The sequence below is a fragment of the Rutidosis leptorrhynchoides genome, chromosome 2 (assembly GCF_046630445.1).
Source record: "Rutidosis leptorrhynchoides isolate AG116_Rl617_1_P2 chromosome 2, CSIRO_AGI_Rlap_v1, whole genome shotgun sequence".
NCBI classification, from domain to species: domain Eukaryota; kingdom Viridiplantae; phylum Streptophyta; class Magnoliopsida; order Asterales; family Asteraceae; genus Rutidosis; species Rutidosis leptorrhynchoides.
In genome coordinates this window covers 123,191,312-123,210,915 of record NC_092334.1, presented here as the reverse complement: position 1 = coordinate 123,210,915, position 19,604 = coordinate 123,191,312, and the positions used below count along the sequence as shown (strand labels likewise).

Sequence of the window (19,604 nt, the reverse complement as noted above, 5' to 3'; positions counted from 1 at the left end):
CACCAACATTTCTAGTTAAAATCGTATAGCAACAGATGGAACTCGAACATGGAAATATTTCTATTTGAACGCCGAAAGGCATACTCTCTCGACTCAAAAATCAACATAACTAAAATTCGTTATTTTACACGAAGAATCCGAATACTAAATTGTGGATCCGATCAATCTTCTCGTCATCATGTACAACACTACATACCTCTGTTATTTCACCGTCACCGTCTGATATTACTGGAATTTAAGATAGCACACAATCCAACGATACTTCACTCATCTTTGACTTAACGCCCTTGTGTTTCTGATAATCGGTCAACTATTATTCAACCCCGAACTATACAACTACGTGTACTACCTCGTTTCTCTTTCAGACTTCAACATTTGACAACTAGAGGCACGTTATGGCAATCTCGAGATGTAAACTCATCCTATTCTAAGTCCTCATTTCACTACTATCTTTACCGTTCGCTTTTCCGTTTAAAGAAACTCCTTGTAACATTTCTCCATGGATAGAGAAACTCCTCATATTACATAAGTATTCGCCACGAGGGTGAATAGTCCTAACGAACATTTTTTTTTTCGAACCCTAACTAACTTGTTCAAACGTATCTTAAGAGATTCTATTCCAACATGGTGTATCCTTGTCAATTATTCCGTATTGAAATACTCGTTTCACTTCTAGTTTTACAAGGAACCTTGGAGACCCGCTTAGACACATGTACCGCGTATCTCCCACAAACTGACGAACCGAGCAAACGAACGATTTACGTCTTGGAAAGACATGTCACAAACTCGTATTGTCACCTTTAGTAGATCACTCTTACAACAGTAGTTACCACTCGTGTGTTCACGCGCACTTTCCGAAACCCTATATGACCGCTAATGTCATACCCCTGTTCATTTAACCAAAGCATCAACCACCGAAATCTGAACTCCATCAAGAAACAACAATTGAGATCGTTCAAGTCCGAGAAGGGCTCGAGATAACCCATTGTCGCCAGAAGAGTTATACCAAACTTAGATGAAAACCTCACCAAACCCAGTGTGTAACCGCGTAATATTGAGAAACCGCACCTTGGAGGGGTGTAATCCATTTTGGGGAAATCGAGAAAGGCTATATCCGCAGTATCGAACCCTTTTGAAACCTTGGGGCGTATTGGAACCGCTCCCTACCGTTTAGAACTTCCGACTCAATTAAGTTTCCGTTTACCCAACATTTCGTGCAACAAACTTAGAAACGTGTCCTGCGGAACAGGAACGTGCAATCCTGCTGGATACATCAACTATCGATGACAAACTTCTCTTCATAGGAAAACCAGTTGAAACTGGGGATCGTAAAAACCGAACCTTAATGCAACGTAAAACCCTGACTATCCAAATTCATGAGAACCCTCAAGAACGTACTTTCACTTATTCATAGCATTGACAACGTAAAGTCTCGAGTAAGAGATATCGACTACTACTTCCAACTAAATTTCGGGACGAAATTTCTTTTGAGTTGTGGATAATGTAACATCCCGCGTTTTTCCGTTAAATTTATTTTAACACCGTCTTTTTCTTTTAAATAATACCTTTCGTTATTTAAATTCGTAGTTTCCGTTGACTAACGTTCATAATAATTCCGTCATTTAATTATAACATCTCTCGTTAACTTGCGTTTTAAAAATATTCGATCGGTTAAATCCCGCACCCGCTTTGAAACTCGAGGGACCGGAGTTGCCAAATGGGCAAACTAGTTGACTAGGTCAACTAGTCAACCCATTTCATCCATTCCATCATCTCCCTCATCCCTTTTCTCTCCATCTCAAGAACACACACACAAACCCATTCCATTCATTCATCATCTAAATTCAATCTTGGAAGCTCACAACAAATCCGATTACATATTTGGAATCCTCTCTTCATCCTCTACAATTTGATACCAACTTCATCTCGTTTGGGTAACATTTCTAAAACTCTAGATTTCTCTAAATTCGTGTTTTTGATTTGAAATGGTGTTAGTTAGTGTCTATGGCTCGAGTCTAACATGAATATATGTTTGGTTTGCTCGATTTGTTGTTTTTGGAGTAACTAGCATGAACTTGAGATGGGTGTGCTTAATCCTTGATTTTGGATGAGTTAATGTTGTTAGATTGTTAAAGTGCATGTTTTAATTGTGTTACTAGTATCACTAGCTTCATTTTGATGTGTAGGTTGATTTGTAAAACTTCAAAAACATGATTAATGATTTTGTGATTCTTGACTAGGGTTTGATGGTTCTTGACATGAATTTTTGGATGCTTGAATGCCATGGAATGTTAATTGTTAGTGTTTAGTTGTAATGTATGCTCCATTACCTTCAAAACGGCATATCATATGTGTGAATTGGTTTCCCGAAACTCAAATTGCATTTGATGAACTTGAAACCTTGAAATGAACGTTTAATGATCACTTGATGAGTTTTCGGCTATTGTAAATGATGTTGTCGTTTGATGATAAGTGCTTAGTTGTGTTCCTTGTCAAAAGAGCTTTCCAACGGTATAAGATACGTCTTCTAGTTGTTTACGGTTTGCGTTTTATGGTTATTTGAAGTTTTGACCAAGACTTGAACCTTGAAACTGACCAGGTGCCAGACCACGTGTTATGTCGCGGCGCGACACATCTGGCCGCGGCGCGGCATATGCCGTGGTCAGATTCTGACCTATTTTGTCAAATTTCGAAAAATGTTTGCTATGCTACGCACCTCCGATTAACATGTAACTTGGCCAACATGCTCATATATGACTTCTAAGCTTAGAAAAATAGTTCGGGACCCGACCCGAACGTGTTGACTTTTCGTTGACTTTGACCAAGTTTGACTTTTTGTCAAACTTAACCAAATACTTATGCAACCTTTCTAACATGATTATTTACTAGTATCTTGCATGAAACTTGACAATTTGATTCACATGCTAATATAATCGAGTCGTAACGAGCCATAGGACTAATTGAACATCTTTGACCGTTTGTGTTTACCGTTATTGATATAACCTATATGTTTAGGTCAAGACTAGCTTTGTCTTTGCACGCGTCTACTTGTTGAAGTACTTTATTAACTCTTGCACTCAAGGTGAGATCATAGTCCCACTTTTTCAATCACTTTTATTCTTTACATCGTGGGCTGAGAAACACATACATTTCATACTTATTTACTTTTCATGCTTTTACATTGTGAACAAATACGAATACAAAGATGCATACGAGTTTGAACAAAAGTCCTCAATCCAATTATCATTAGTTCCACTTGCAGGGTGTAAGTGTAAGCGTGTAATTATGTTGTGTGGCCATACGGGTTTAACAAACCCTCATTCAGACGGTTCGCTACCGTTAGTGAATGAAATATAATTTCAACAATGTATAGTGTAAGTTCTAACACTAAATTCAAAATTCAGAGGGAAGATTCGGTTAAGCCTTGATAATTGGGTGCTCGTGATACAAATACTATTTTGGAATGTGAACGATTTCGGTTGAGCAATTCTTAAAGAACCTTGTGGTTCAATACAATTTACTTACTAAACCTATGATTTCACCAACGTTTTCGTTGACAGATTTCTATGTTTTTCTCAGGTCTTGCACGATATGTGATACATGCTTCCGCTCATTAATTGATACTTGCATTGGATGTCGAGTATACATGCTTTTCATGGAGCGTCTTTTGACTTTACTTTAAACCGTGTCGCCTAGATTTCAATCGTACTTATAACGTTGTAACTTAACTTTTGGTTGAACAATTCTTGTAAACTTTGAAACAATCTTTATTTTGAAATGAAGGCGACATATTTTGGTCAAACGTTATCTTAAAGACTTATAATCAGGTAATGGGACCCACGTAGCCGACGCCGTCACTTGACGATTTGTCGGGGTCGCTACAATTATGAATATTAATGTATGCTTATACATTAATCTTGCAAATGCCAATTTGCAAGTAAAAGTTACTTAGTTTTAGTTTAATGCGTTGTTATCACTATATGCTTAATTCTAAGATTATGATCTCTTGCTAGTCCTTACATGAATATTACTTAACTACTTGTTATTAGTACATGTATATTATTTGACTAAGTGCTAAGTGCTAAATTATAAGTAGCAAGTTAATATGCATATGTATGAAACTTGTCTTGCTATTCGTTACTAGATGGAACTAGTGTTTGGACTACTTCAATATATGCATGTGTTACTTGGATATATTGTAAAATGTCATAATCTAGTAAACTTAAAAGACAATGAAACATTAACACAAATAGGTTTGCTTAAATCTAAAATTAAGTTTATGAATAAGTTTAAACTTGATTAACTTGATGTCTTGCAACTTGCTTAATTGTTACTACATGCTTAATTTGTCAATACATCATTAACACACTTAATTAATTACAAACAAGTTAAAATTTGAATACTAGCATCCTTTGTGATTAAAGTGAATTTGTGTCATCAATGACATGTTGACCAACCAATAGAGATTTAGCAAATGTGTTAATTGCAAATAAAGGATTATCACTAAACTGAGATTGTCTCAAATGATTATAATGTCTTATATCCAAGAATGTTATACTTTTCATTTTGGACATGATAAGTCATTATCAAAGCAATCCATCCAAGGTAAATGGATATTTAATGCATATAGTACTTGTATATGATGTTGGTTATCTTTTGCAGGTGTTAAATGAAGTAAAGTGTCCAAAGAGTGATGTTCAAAACTGATTCAAACGGCTATACAACAGATATATATTTTGGACTGAAGCACGCGCGGTTGACCCGCGGACGACCGTGGGCCAAGCCGCAGACAGGGCTGACTTTTTATCTCTGCATATAAATAACAAGACTTGGAGAACTTTGAAGACTTGGACCTCTTGCATGTTACAACTTAAATTCATCAGAGAATCACAAGAACATAATACTTCTACATATGTTTGTGATTTAGCAAGAGAAGTTTTATAATCTTATAGATTATAAAAGGGGTCATTGTAAACTAACTTTCAAAATATTTTCTTTGAAAGTTTACATAGTGTTGTACTAATTCTTAGAATTGTCATAGGATTGTCATCACTGAAAAAGAGAGAGTCTTTGTACTTTGTAATTAGAGGCATATGCTAGCTTAGCTATCATCTTCCTTAAAGAGAACTAGGGAGTTGATTAATCTCATTGGAGGTTAATACTTGTCCAAGTTGAAGACAAGTTGATCTAAGTTAGAGGTAATCCTTCAAAGGGATAGAGAGATTAGGTTTGTTGTCTAAGGAGAAGTACAAGGCTTGTAAATCGGATTCTCCACCGGATTTGGAGAAAGGTGCTTAGTGAAGCAACAAATCCGATTAGTGAATCGGGGAGTGGATTAAGATGGATTAGTTAATATCCAGCCGAACCACTATAAATCCTTGTGTTTATGTTCTTTAATTTACTTTCCGCATCATTACAAACATAGACACACCACACATTAGTTTGAGTTGACTAACGTGATCAATTATTGTTCATATCGTATTGATCATCGAAAAATTTTCAAAGATCGTATTAATTAACTATTCACCCTCCTCTAGTTACTTACAATTGGCATTAGAGCGGTTGCTCGTACGTTTCTCTAGAAACGTTTTTGATTTAGTCAAAAATCATTTTGGGCAAAAACTCGAGTTAAACGTTCTTGGGATCAATGATGTGGGCGAGGTGTAGTACGAAATAGATTATATTTTACTACGAAATACTATTAAATACGATACAATTTTACACAAGTTATTTATTTATTGAATGGATATACCTAAACCTTGCTACAACACTTATAGAAAGTGTACCTAATCGTAGAGTAGTGTAGTTTTTAGTAAGTCCGGTTCGTTCCACAGGGAGCTAGCTGAGTTTAACGCTATATACGTTTTAAACTATATTTGTATATATATATATATATATATATATATATATATATATATATATATATATATATAAGTAGTGCTATTATTATTATTATTATTATAAAAAGGGGGTTTTACTATTTAATGACCGGTTTGTCGATTTTACGTCTTAAATCACAATTAAAACCTAATGTAAAATATTAAATATTAATATAACTTAATTTAAAGCGTAAAGTAAATGACGATAAATAAAAATGCGATAAATAAAAGTGCAGTAATTAAAAGTACGATAAATAAAATGACGATAAATAAAAGTACGATGAGATAAATTAAAGGAATTATGCTTATTTAAACTTCCGTAATCATGATGTTTGACGTGTTGATTTTAATTTATTACCATGGGTTAATTGTCCTTTTTCCTGGATTATTCAATATGTCCATCTGGTTTTTGTCCATAACAGTTCATCGGTCATAAATATAAAGTGCGAGTGTCGTCGTCAAATTACCCTTATATCCGAAGTCAAATATTCCAACTAATTGGGGACTTAAACTGTAATAAGGTTTTAATACATTGTTAATGATTACACCAGGTTATCGACTGTGTGCAATCCAAGGTTTTAATACTTTATTAACAATTACACCAAGTGTCCTTGTATGTAATCCACCCCTGTTTTAATGAGTCCATTGACTATTAATCCATTCCCGTGTCCGGTTAAATGAACGATTATTAGTATTTATAAATATCCCACCCATCGTGTCCGATCGAGTGTATGTGGTTATTTATAATTACCTCAAATTGTAAATCTTTATATTAAATTAACGAACTATCATTCAGTTAAGCAAATATAAAGCCCATTAATAGCCCATAGTCCAATTTCCACAAGTGTCGGTCTTTTGTCCAAACCCCAATTATGGTCCAAAGCCCAATAACCCAATCTTAATATTTAGTCCAACATCACGATTACTTCTTCTTAAATAAACATAATAATAATTTAGCTACGAGACATTAATTTAAAAAGGTTGAACATAACTTACAATGAGTATTAATCGCGTAGTGTTACACGGACAGAATTTCGACTTACAAACTTAAAACATTCGCCACTATAACCTTATTATTATTAACTTAATATTAAAATTATAATTAAAATATAAATATAAATATATATTGAGAGAATGAGAGAGATCAGTGAATGAAGGTGTAAATAACTCGTCGCCCAAACTTGCAATTTATAGCACTTGGCCACAACTTTGAGGCCATGCGATCGCATGGGATATGTGCCTTCTGGCCATGCGATCGCATGGCTTTCTGGAACAGCTCACATTGCTTTGTTTTTTTGTTTGCCGACACATTTAAATAATATAATATAATATATATAATTTTATATAATTATATATATATTATATTATATTCATGTGCATAGTTGACTTGTAATTTTAGGCCCGTTGCGTCGCGCGTTGATAGTTAGTTTAGGTCCCGGTTCTGGATTTTTGAACGTCCTTTCGTACGATTTAATATCTTGTACTTTGCGTTTCACGGCTTGTACTCTTGTATTTTCTAGACGTTTCTCATCAATAATTTGAATCACTTAGATTGTACTTTGTACTTTTTAGCTTTTTGGTCGTTTGCGTCTTCAAATCGTCGAATCTATCTTTTGTCTTCACCTTTTATTATTTAAACGAATATCACTTGTAAATAGAACAATTGCAACTAAAAGCTTGTCTTTCTTGAAGGATAATGCTATGAAATATATGTTCGTTTTAGCATTATCAAATATTCCCACACTTGAGCGTTGCTTGTCCTCAAGCAATATAGAACTTGAATATAGCTTTACTAGAATCACTTCTTTATTCTTCACACTATGTACATCAGTGATTTTAATACGACGGTATGAACAATGGTAGTAATGATGTGGTTTACAGTCCCACATGACTATAAAAATTTAGATCCTTTAGGAAATTGGATCTTTATGAAAACATTTGATCTTTTGAAAATTCAATCTAGCTTTTACCCTAGATAAGTTTTCCGGAATAACCCTTCACCGGTGTTTGCAAAATGTTTTTGTGGGTTTTGGGGGTTTCAGATTTGAAAATTTTAGCTCAAAACTTGCGATTTTATGTCACCCACTTGCTAACCTTGTATTGGGAAAGCAACACGTCCAGTATACTTGCTCCGTATATTACCTTTCGGTAAACTACCATCCGGTTGTAAAGGAAAGCGTTGAACAAGCAACTGTTAAGGCAATGTCTAATGACATGCTTTTGATTATGGTCCATAACGTGTCGGATGCAATTACTATCCTTTGTAGGAGCAATAGCAAAGATCAACCTATAATTTTTCGGTCTGGCACAAGGTCCTGTCTTCGACCATACTATGCAACCACCGTTCTTACGGTTGACACACGGTTTAGTTCAGGTGACTTAATGAATTCCGGTGAATTCTTAGGATTTTACGTTCAATGGTAATGAACGCATTGAAAATAGGTTTTCAGAAAACAAATCGGTTTGTAATTTGATCAAAATATTTTCTCATTCAAGCTCGAGTTTAGATATCATTGAATTCCATGAGTTTGAATTCTCAATCTTTAAGGTCAATCTCAAGGATTGAGTAATATCAGGCTTAAATGCTGATTTTTGATCTTTAATGTAGTGACCCGAACTTTTCCATGTTTATATATATTAAATAAAATTGTTATTTACATAATTAAATGTTTCCAACATGTTAAGCAATCAAACTTGTTAAGACTTGATTAATTGAAATAGGTTTCATATAGACAATTGACCACCCAAGTTGACCGGTGATTCACGAACGTTAAAACTTGTAAAAACTATATGATGACATATATATGATTATATATATAGTTAACATGATATTATGATAAGTAAGTATCTCATTAGGTATTTTAACAATGAGTTATATACAAAAAATTGAGTTTATTGAATTAAGAAACTCGAAACGATATATATAACGATTATCGTTATAACAACGTCTTACTAAATACATATGAATCATATTAAGATATTGATACACTATGTTTAATCATGATAAATTATAAGTAAACATGTCATTAAGTGTATTAACAATAAACTACATATGTAAAAACAAGACTACTAACTTAATGATTTCGAAACGAGACATATATGTAATGATTATCGTTGTAACAGCATTTAACTGTATATATATCATACTAAGATATATTAATATATCATAATATCATGATAATATCATGATAATGTAATAATTTAACATCTCATTAGATATAATAAATATTAGGTTAACAACATTTAACATGATCGTCAACTTAAAGGTTTCAAATCAACATTTACATGTAACGACTAACGATGACTTAACGACTCAGTTAAAATGTATATATATGTAGTGTTTTAATATGTATTCATACACTTTTTAAAGACTTCAAGACACTTATAAAAATACTTCTACTTAACAAAAATGCTTACAATTACATCCTCATTCAGTTTCATCAACAATTCTACTCGTATGCACCCGTATTCGTACTCGTACAATACATAGCTTTTAGATGTATGTACTATTGGTATATACACTTCAATGATCAGCTCTTAGCAGCCCATGTGAGTCACCTAACACATGTGGGAACCATCATTTGGCAACTAGCATGAAATATCTCATAAAATTACAAAAATATTAGTAATCATTCATGACTTATTTACATGTAAACAAAATTACACATCCTTTATATCTAATCCATATACCAACGACCAAAAACACCTACAAACACTTTCATTCTTCAATTTTCTTCATCTAATTGATCTCTCTCAAGTTCTATATTCAAGTTCTAAGTGTTCTTCATAAATTCTATAAGTTCTAGTTTCATAAAATCAAGAATACTTTCAAGTTTGCTAGCTTACTTCCAATCTTGTAAAGTGATCATCCAACCTCAAGAAATCTTTCTTATTTACAGTAAGACTAGTGAAATGACCCGTGAAATTACGGGTTTGTTTAAACGAAATAATTTAATGACATGTTTTAGGTATTAATTGAATGTAAATGCTAAAGTCATTTATTTTAATGACCCGCTTAACTAAAAAACTTGTCGTTGTTTTTACAAATATATAGAGACATGTATTTTTGCATACATATGTAATGTAATTAATTTTATAAAAAGAATTCATATTTGAATATTAATAATATAATAATTATAATTATAATTATTATTTTAAAAGTAAATAATAATAATAATATTCGCTCAAAGTTGAGTATTTATATTTTTAATAATTATTATTATTAGTAATAATAAATGCTTTTTTTAATTTTTTTAAAAATTAAAATTACAATTTAGGAGAGATTAGTATTTCTTTTTATGAAAGATTTCATATTATTTTTTAATTAAATTAATATATAATTATGACATCATCATTATGAAAATTAAAGAGTAATTAGCTTAATAATGACATCATCATTTTAGAGTTTTATATGATTATTAGTTAAGAGACCCGTGAAATCACGTGTTTGTAAAGGAAAAATTATTGAATGATATGCTATAGTTGACTAATATTATTTATGTAAAATGTGGATCTTATATAAATGTATAATAATTACATCTATATATCTATGATATAATGACTTAGACAAATGTATATCTATACTAATATTGTTGAATAATATGTTATAATTATCATAACATATTTTTTTGTGGTATGTTCAATGTTACATTGTTATAAAATCATATGATCGGTGAAAACACGGGTGAGTTAAAGAAATCATAAACAAAATTAAACTACTTAAAGAAGTGTTAACAAACATACACTATCACTAATTTGTAACATGATAACATAAAACAAACTGAATTTGCTACAATCTATAAACCTATAAAAGTTGACTCCTATTTCCATTAATTAGGTTAGTTACCCATGTTCTTGACTAAGGTTAGTTTCTTAACCATCCCACTCACCACACACCATATATTATTTTTAATATTTACATTACAATAACGAATTATTATTAATAATTTATTGAAGACTAAAAAAAAGAATATGAACAGACATGTATTAGATTGTCAAGGATATGATGTATTAGTCAACAAGATTTGATTTATTAGTCAACACAAAAACCTTAACCGTCCCCATCATCTCCAACATCAAAGTCATGGTACCAAACAACTGGATTCTTATTTCACCTATCTCATCTCCACCGGTTCTTCACAACCACCCACATGCAGTCTCCGACATCCAACCAACAGCCATTTTGTAACGACCCTGGAAATTCCAACTTTTATTTATTAATAATAATTATTATTAATACGTGTGATTAAACGAATGTATGTGATTACATTTACATGTTGCCATGATTGCCCGTACTTGACTTTTAAGTGCCCGAAACGTCTTTGTGACACACGAAACTTCACGAATAATATTTCTAGATATTATTTATATTCATGATTAAGTTTTATTAATCATTTTAATTAACTAAGACTATTAGTTAGTTACTTGGGCTTTAATTGGCTCAACTTGTTATTAATTGTACTTGGGCTTTATTAGTGTTATGGACTCTTGAACTTGGGCTTCCAAGCCCACCCTACTTATGTTAATGGATAAACTAGCCCATGTTACACTTGTTAGTATTAATTTGAATGGAACTTGTTAGTTAATACTTGAAAGAATCTAGTTAGCTTGTTATCCCCATGCATGACCATTCATTAACCACTCTTTTAAGCTTTACCATGCTAAAAACCATTAAACTTTTCCCTCCCCCACCTTGGGAGCTGCTGACCGTCACCTTCCCTTAGGCTAAAGGGATTCAAAATCTTTTTTTTACTCACTTGTTCACTTGCTCTCTCATTCTCAAAAACACACACAACTTACTACACTTTTCTCTCAAGCTTTTTCTCTCTTTTTCCTCTCAAATACTTGTAAATAATATGAACTTTTCTCTCCTCTTTTTCCTTGCTAAAAACCGATTTCATAAGCATTCATCATCATCAATCTTTGTTTGTTGTTTGATTCTTGTTACAAGTTGTTGTTACTTACTTACTAACTTTCAAGAATCTAACTTTCTAGTTTTAATTCTTCTTTTATCTTGAACCTTCAAGAACATACAAGACATAAACTCTCTAGTTTATGATCTTCACTTAATACTTGTTCAAAGTTTATAAAGTTCATGGTTGAAAGACATACTTGAAGTTCATGAAGTAAACTTTAAAGTTTACTTTCTAAAGATCAAACCTTGGTTTGAATCTTTAAAGTATGAACAACCATGAACCCTTTTACTCATTTACCTAGTTTAACTCTTTATATTATGCACTTTAAATACTTGTTTGTTGGTTTGTTGGTCAAGAACTACGAGTTAGTCTTGATCTCATTTCTCTTGAACAAAAGTTAACTTTATTAAGTTTCAAGAACATAGAAGTATAACTCTTTAGTTATAACTTCACATACTTGTAATGGATCTAAGTTTTATAGCTTATGATCTATATGTTTTGTTATAAACAAGAGCTTTAAGGCTTACATACACTTTACTAGTTGATAATCAAAGTTTTGTAGCTTATGGTTTCACTAAAGTAAAGATACAAGTGTTAATTGTTAAGATTTAAACTTAATAACTTTAGATCAAGACTTTTGAGTCTTGGATCTTCAAGATCAAACTAAGAACTATGTTTTACTACTTATGATCTTGATTAGTTAGTTTATTTTCAAGTTTATAGTTCAATATTTCTATTATAGTTCATGTAAGTGTCAAACCTAAGACTTTGATGTAACTTTGGTTCATCAAACTACATGCAACTCTTAAGTGAGTTGTGCTTCATGTCTTAGACTTGCACTAGTGTTATGATGGTCAAGACTTGGTTAAGATGATTTAAACACATCCATGAGTTGTACACTTGAAGCTATATGCATCAAGGATGAGAACCATGATGAACATCAAGCACCAAGACCACCGGAACCCTTTAAACTTACTGTCTCTGTCCTATACCTACTGATCTGATGTTTCTGGAACATACCAGTAGACCTGGGCTGTTCTAACCATGATTTTTAGATATAACTTTTCGAGTAGATAATTTTTCATATAAGACTCGTCTTCATCCGAGTTACGGTTTAGGATTTATGGCCCTCCGATCGTCACTAGGTCCTTTAACGTTGTGCAGAAATTTCAGACCTACTCGCACTTACACCGTCGCCACGGTCAAACAAAGACGAGTTACCTTCTGGAATTTTTACCACACTTAAACGACTCATATACGGAGCCATAGCCACTGGTCTCACCTCTGTTCGGTTTGTGTAGAGGCCATGGTGACTGATCCAAGTCAGCCTTTGTTTTAAACTTCGTTCATGAACGAACCTTACTTGTTACTTTTTGTTTGATGATGATTGATGATGACCCTTATGACCTTAATTACATACATATAAACCTTTTGAGATGACTTACTGACTTATTACTATTTGACTTAGGTTGAGGATTTCGGACCGTTTACTTGCACACCTTTCCCGACTCAACTTAACCGCTACTACATATCATTGTGAGTTATAACATTCCCTTTTTACTTTAACTTATTTTGGGAACTGAGAATACATGCGGATTTTATGTTTTACATACTAGGCACGAGTACTTAAACTTTATATATGTGTGGGTTATATAACGGCACAAAGATTCCCTTTAGCTCGGTAACGTTTAATCATTGGTTTTTGAACCGTGAACGCGAATCTTAGATATGGATCCATAGGGTTTGACATCCCCACTCGGGCTAGTCACGCTAGCAGTCAATGAGTGTTTAATACTTCGTAAACATACGCACTCGCCAAGTGTACTTTCAGGGGGTATTATTATTTTAAACGTTAAGTTAGTTACCAAGTGCCCACGGTTAAGCATATACTTTTACATACTTTGAAACGCTTGTTGTAGCACTGAAATCTTGTGGCCTACTTACATTACTGTTATACTTAAACTATAGCTCACCAACCTTTGTGTTAACATTTTTAAGCATGAATCTCTCAGGTGCTTGAGGTTGCTTCCGCTGTGTACTAGTCGTGCTGTAGAACCCGCTGCTTAGAGTTGTTATCGCATGACTACTTATCTTGCATTCAAACTTATTTACTTTTGAAACTATGTTATGTAATGACCATTGGGGTCACGTACACTTATATTAATTGCTTCTACTTTGCGAAGCATGCTTTTGGATTGTAAAACATTTGACGTTGGTTATGACGTCACTTTTATTAATAAATACAACTCTTTTGAAATCGCATATAGTACTTAACCTTGTAATGATCCTGTTGTTGATGGTCCGTACATGATGATTTAGTACGGGGCGTTACATTTGGTATCAGAGCATTGGTTGTAGGGAATTAGGTTGCATTAGTGAGTCTAAGACCGACCCGAGTAGGATTCACTAATAGGACTAATCTACAACTTGCTAGTTTACTTGTTTCCGCTAAGCTTACTACATGCTAATGCTTACTTTTTCTGCTATATACCGTATGCTACTACATGATATCACTACTGCATGATGCTACTTGCTTTTGATTGCATGCTACTTTCATACGAATTGCTGTTATTGCCATGCTAGTTACTGTTATACATGATTTAAACTGTTGGCCTATTAATTTCTTGCTTTATGACATACTGACATGGAAAATTTATTTTTCCTTGTTCAGATGTCGGATGTTCCACCTACTGGCATTTCGGGCAGTACAGACTCAGACCCCGTCGCCCTACCTACTGCTACACCTGCTGCTGCTACTGCCGATACACCGGCCCCGACACCCACTAGTGATCCCGGCGCTTCTACTTCCGGAGCTGGTACTAGTGCACCTGCCCCAGTGTCTGCTCCCGGACCCTCGAGGTCACAGCCCCGCATTGGTGGTATTGAGATCCCCGCGGAGTTCGGGGAAGGGCCGTTTCGTAACCACATGCGCACGCCTTGCCGACGCACTCCCGACGGACGTTTAGTCGTGATTCCGCCAGTCAGACACAGACAGATGTTGGCCGCCTTCGGACGCTTCGGATTACCAGTTCAGCCACCAGTGTCACCACCACACGATTCGGATGACTCATCATTCGCCGATTCTTCATCATTAGACGACTCCAGCGATGATGAGGATCCTGCTGATAGACCTATTCAGGCACCCTCCACCCCGCCGAAGAAGCGGTACCGTTTCGACGGCACCGTCATTCCAGGGGTGAATGGAGGTCAAGCTTTTACTGACGCATTTGGCCATCGTCGTAGGGTTACTGCTCGTAAACGAGTTGTGCCATACCCTGCCGACCCACAGATACGTAAGGTTCCCCATTACGTATTGACTATTCCTGGAACCGTACCACCTAGATTTAGATACGGACCATTCCCATCTAGGGACGTACCGTCTACATCCGGAGCTGGACCATCTACTTCTGCACCACCCGCACCATCGGCAGAACCAGCGCCATCCGCTCCACTGGCCCCACCTGCACCACCAGCACCGCCTGCCCCACCATCTCTCACTGTCGAGGAATTGACAAGGGAGGTGGGAACCCTCCGAGCTCGGGTTACTGAGCTCGAGGAGCAGTTGGCTCAGGTTTTAGACATCCTACACCCACCTCCACCGTAGGACTTTTGTATTAGATTTCATGATGTAATCTAGTTGTAGCTTTTTGTATTATTTATGTATTGTACGGACTTATTCGGATGTATGAAACTTATTATAATTAATGGAACTTTGCATTATTTAAATTCTTGCACGATGTTCTATTTACATTACTGTACGATGACTCTGTGGTATTTGTACCTAGATGCGTTATTTAATAACATGTGATGTTTTGATTCCATGTTGGTTAATATATACTATATTATTACATATTGAATGCTGGATTTTGACTTAAGTCAAAAATTTTGTTTAGAATACCATGGCCAACGGAAGAACCACACCTACCGTAGCCCAGATTGAGGACATGATCAACGAACGTGTTACTGCTGCTCTAGCAGAAAGGAACCCTCAAATTGTACAACCACCTGTCATTCAACCCGCTCGAGATGGGTGTACCTATAAGGAATTTCAAAGCTGTAAACCACACAACTTCAGTGGCACTGAGGGACCAGTCGGTCTCACAAGATGGTTTGAAAAACTTGAGTCTGTATTCAGAGTTAGCAATTGTTCGGAGGCTAACAAAACGAAATTTGCATCTTGCACGCTGTCTGATGGCGCGCTTACATGGTGGAATACCATGGCCCAAGCGCAAGGAATTGATGAGGCGTATGCTACGCCTTGGGAAGAGTTTAAATGTGCTATGATTGAGGAATACTGTCCGAGGACTGAAATTCAAAAGATGGAAATTGAATTCATGCAGTTGAAGGCCGTAGGGAATGACCTTAACAGTTACAATCGTAGGTTTTTGGAGTTAGCACTGATGTGTCCGACCATGGTCACCCCCGAATTCAAGCGCATAGAGAAATACTTCTCGGGACTTCCTAAGTCCATCAAGGGAAATGTCACCTCATCCAAGCCACCGAATGTCCCCGAAGCAATGCGCATGGCGCATACTCTCCTGAATCAAATCATCCTTGACGAGCCGGAGAAGGCTAAGTTTGAAGCCGGTAGTAGTGAAAAGAGGAAATGGGACAACAACCACAACAACCACCACAACCACAACAACAACAACAACAGGGGTAGAAACTATGATCAAAACCCGGCAAAGCGACATGAGGGTTTCGGACCCAACAACAACAACAACAACGGTGGAAACCCCAACCCCAACAACAACAACAACAACTCTAACCCCAATTACAAGGGAACCCTACCGCAGTGCAAGAGGTGCTACAAGCACCACATCAGTAGGGAATGCAAGACTACCACAATGACAGGGAGGCCGAACACCAACGGGCCGAAAAAGTGTTATGAATGCGGCCAGACGGGCCATTTCAGAAACGAGTGCCCAAACAAGCGTAAAGATGGCGGACCACCACGTGCTAGAGCCTTCAATGTTAATGCTAGGGACTCACGCGATAACCCCGACTTGGTGACAGGTATATTCAAAATCAACAATCTTTTAGCTTCTGTCCTATTTGATACTGGTGCCGATAGAAGTTACGTATGTAGACATTTTTGCGATAAGTTAGATTGGTCGTTAGTTCCTTTAAAGGAAAGTATGCTTGTCGAGGTAGCGAACGGTAAACTTGAAAAAGTGGACCAAATTGGCCGAGGGGCTATTATCAACATAGCCGGCGTGGAGTTTGAGATAGACTTGATACCCATTAAGTTGGGAAGTTTTGATGTTATTGTTGGCATGGATTGGTTGACTAAGATAAGAGCCGAGATTATTTGTGGAGACAAAGCTCTTCGTATACCCCAAGGAGATGGTGAGCCACTAATCATTTATAGAGAAAGATGTACCTCGCAACTGAACCTCATCAGTTGCTTAAAAGCGCAAAAGATAATGAAGAAAGGACGCCTTGCTGTCATAGCGCATGTGAAAACCGTAGAAACCGAGGTGAAGAATGTGAACGATGTACGAATTGTGAATGAGTTTTCCGATGTCTTCCCGGAAGAACTGCCTGGATTACCGCCACAAAGAGCCGTAGAGTTTCAAATTGACTTAGTGCCAGGAGCTGCACCTATAGCTCGCGCACCCTATAGACTTGCACCTTCCGAGATGCAAGAATTACAAAGTCAACTACAAGAATTACTTGACCGAGGGTTTATTCAACCGAGTTCTTCACCGTGGGGCGCACCCGTTTTATTTGTGAAAAATAAGGATGGATCCTTTCATAAGTGCATCGACTACCGTGAGCTCAACAAATTAACAATTAAGAATCGGTATCCACTCCCACGAATTGACGATCTTTTCGACCAACTGCAAGGATCATGTGTCTACTCCAAGATCGATTTACGATCCGGCTATCACCAGTAGAGGGTGAAGGAAAGTGACGTGATGAAAACTGCATTCAGGACCCGTTTGTGACGACCCGGGAATTTCTGACCAAATTTAAACTTTAATCTTTATATGTTTCCGACACGATAAGTAAAAACATTTGTAATTTTGAGTCTCGAAAGTTTGAAATCTATATTCATGTAAACAATTACCCTTTGACCATGCTCGACGATTCACGAACAAATTGTAAAAGTAAATATAAAATAATAAGAATTAATAAACTACAATTCAATCAACTGAATTGAAAATGTAATGTAACATATAAAATAATTAAATTATTACTAAAATGAATATATATATATATATATATATATATATATATATATATATATATATATATATATATATATATATATATATATATATATATATATATGGCTTCTTTACACAATTAATAATATATGTATATATGTATATTGTAATATGGCTAAAATATATAGATAGATATATATTAAATATTCAGGTATATATAATAAGTGATACATAATTAATGAAATTAATAAATAAATCGTTATTACCAATATTATTATTACCATTATTAATATTATTATAATTAGTATAATTATCATCATTAATAAAATTATTATTATCATTTTTATTATTATTGTTACTTATTATTATTATAATTATTTTAAATAGTATTATTATTAATATTAATATTAATAAATTACAATAAGTAATTTCAGGAACATTGACAAATAATTACACAATTAATCTGCTACAAACCAATGTACATCACCATCTACTGCACATTGATAACAAGAAAACAAACAGATAGTTATAAAATATGTTTAGAGTCATTTTCTACTTTTAATAACTTGTCTCTCTGAGTGAATCTAATATCGACGTATTTATTCTATAAACCAAGCCATCACCTTCATCTTTCATCACCATTTCTTTCTATTTATTTATTTATGTATCATGTGATACCAAACCGACACCATCACAAGTTAACCACCACCCGACTTTTATGTTGGGTTCATGGTATGAACAAACCCATCACGTCCGCCACCCTACAACCACAATGTTCGACCACCACATCACCCTCATCAACTTTTCTGTTTTTTTTCCTGTAAACCGTAAATAACCAACAAAACCACTTCAAAACATAAACACAGACACATAAACTGCCCTACTCGATCACCATAACCAACAACCCATTTCACCATCTTATTGCTCGAAACCCTCTTTAAGAAATGATACTAGTTAATATGGCTTTTTGCTTCAAACGTAACCCAACCAAAAACACCACTTCAAACCCATTTAAATTATAACTACTGTTGCTACGTCCATGTTTCCATTTCTTTTCGACAATTACCACAACCTCTACCATTCTCAATCTCTTCCTCTCTCTCTTGTCCAATGACCACCCTAACCATCACCTTCCATCGTTATCATTAACTTAAAACATCTCCACAGGGCTGCAAACCTGTCACCACATAAGCAATCACTGTTCGACAAAAATCATCATCACCACCTCGATCATTTTGCAGATGACAGTCAGTCTTCTGCTGCAACATCGTAAGACATTCATTTATATTTCTCTTCTTTCTTTTTCGTTGATTGTTCAACAAGAACCACCGAGATATATATTTATAACATTAAAATTGCAGCATTAAGTGCTCTTTCTTTTCCCTTCCAGCTGTTATGCATCGAATATACTAATGGAAATGGATTGTGACATATATAAGGTGCTGTACAATGTTTGTAAGGTGTAAAGTTGGTGGCCGATTAGTTGGGTCAATAAATGGGACGTTCGAATTTATTGATAATTAAGTAAAGTCTTAGTATTAATCTAGACCCACTTACAGCTAGGATTCCACAAAACATATTACATATCCAAACAAATTTGGATGTCCGTAAATTATGGGATGTGTTTTATGATATTG

The 19,604-nt window shown here is 35.0% G+C and overlaps 1 pseudogene; it reads right to left on the bottom strand.

Moving 5' to 3' along the window:
* The window catches only part of LOC139888223 (inactive beta-amylase 9-like), a 34,321-nt pseudogene extending 15,086 nt beyond the window's left edge, over positions 1-19,235 (bottom strand).
* Positions 19,236-19,604: the final 369 nt, after the last annotated feature.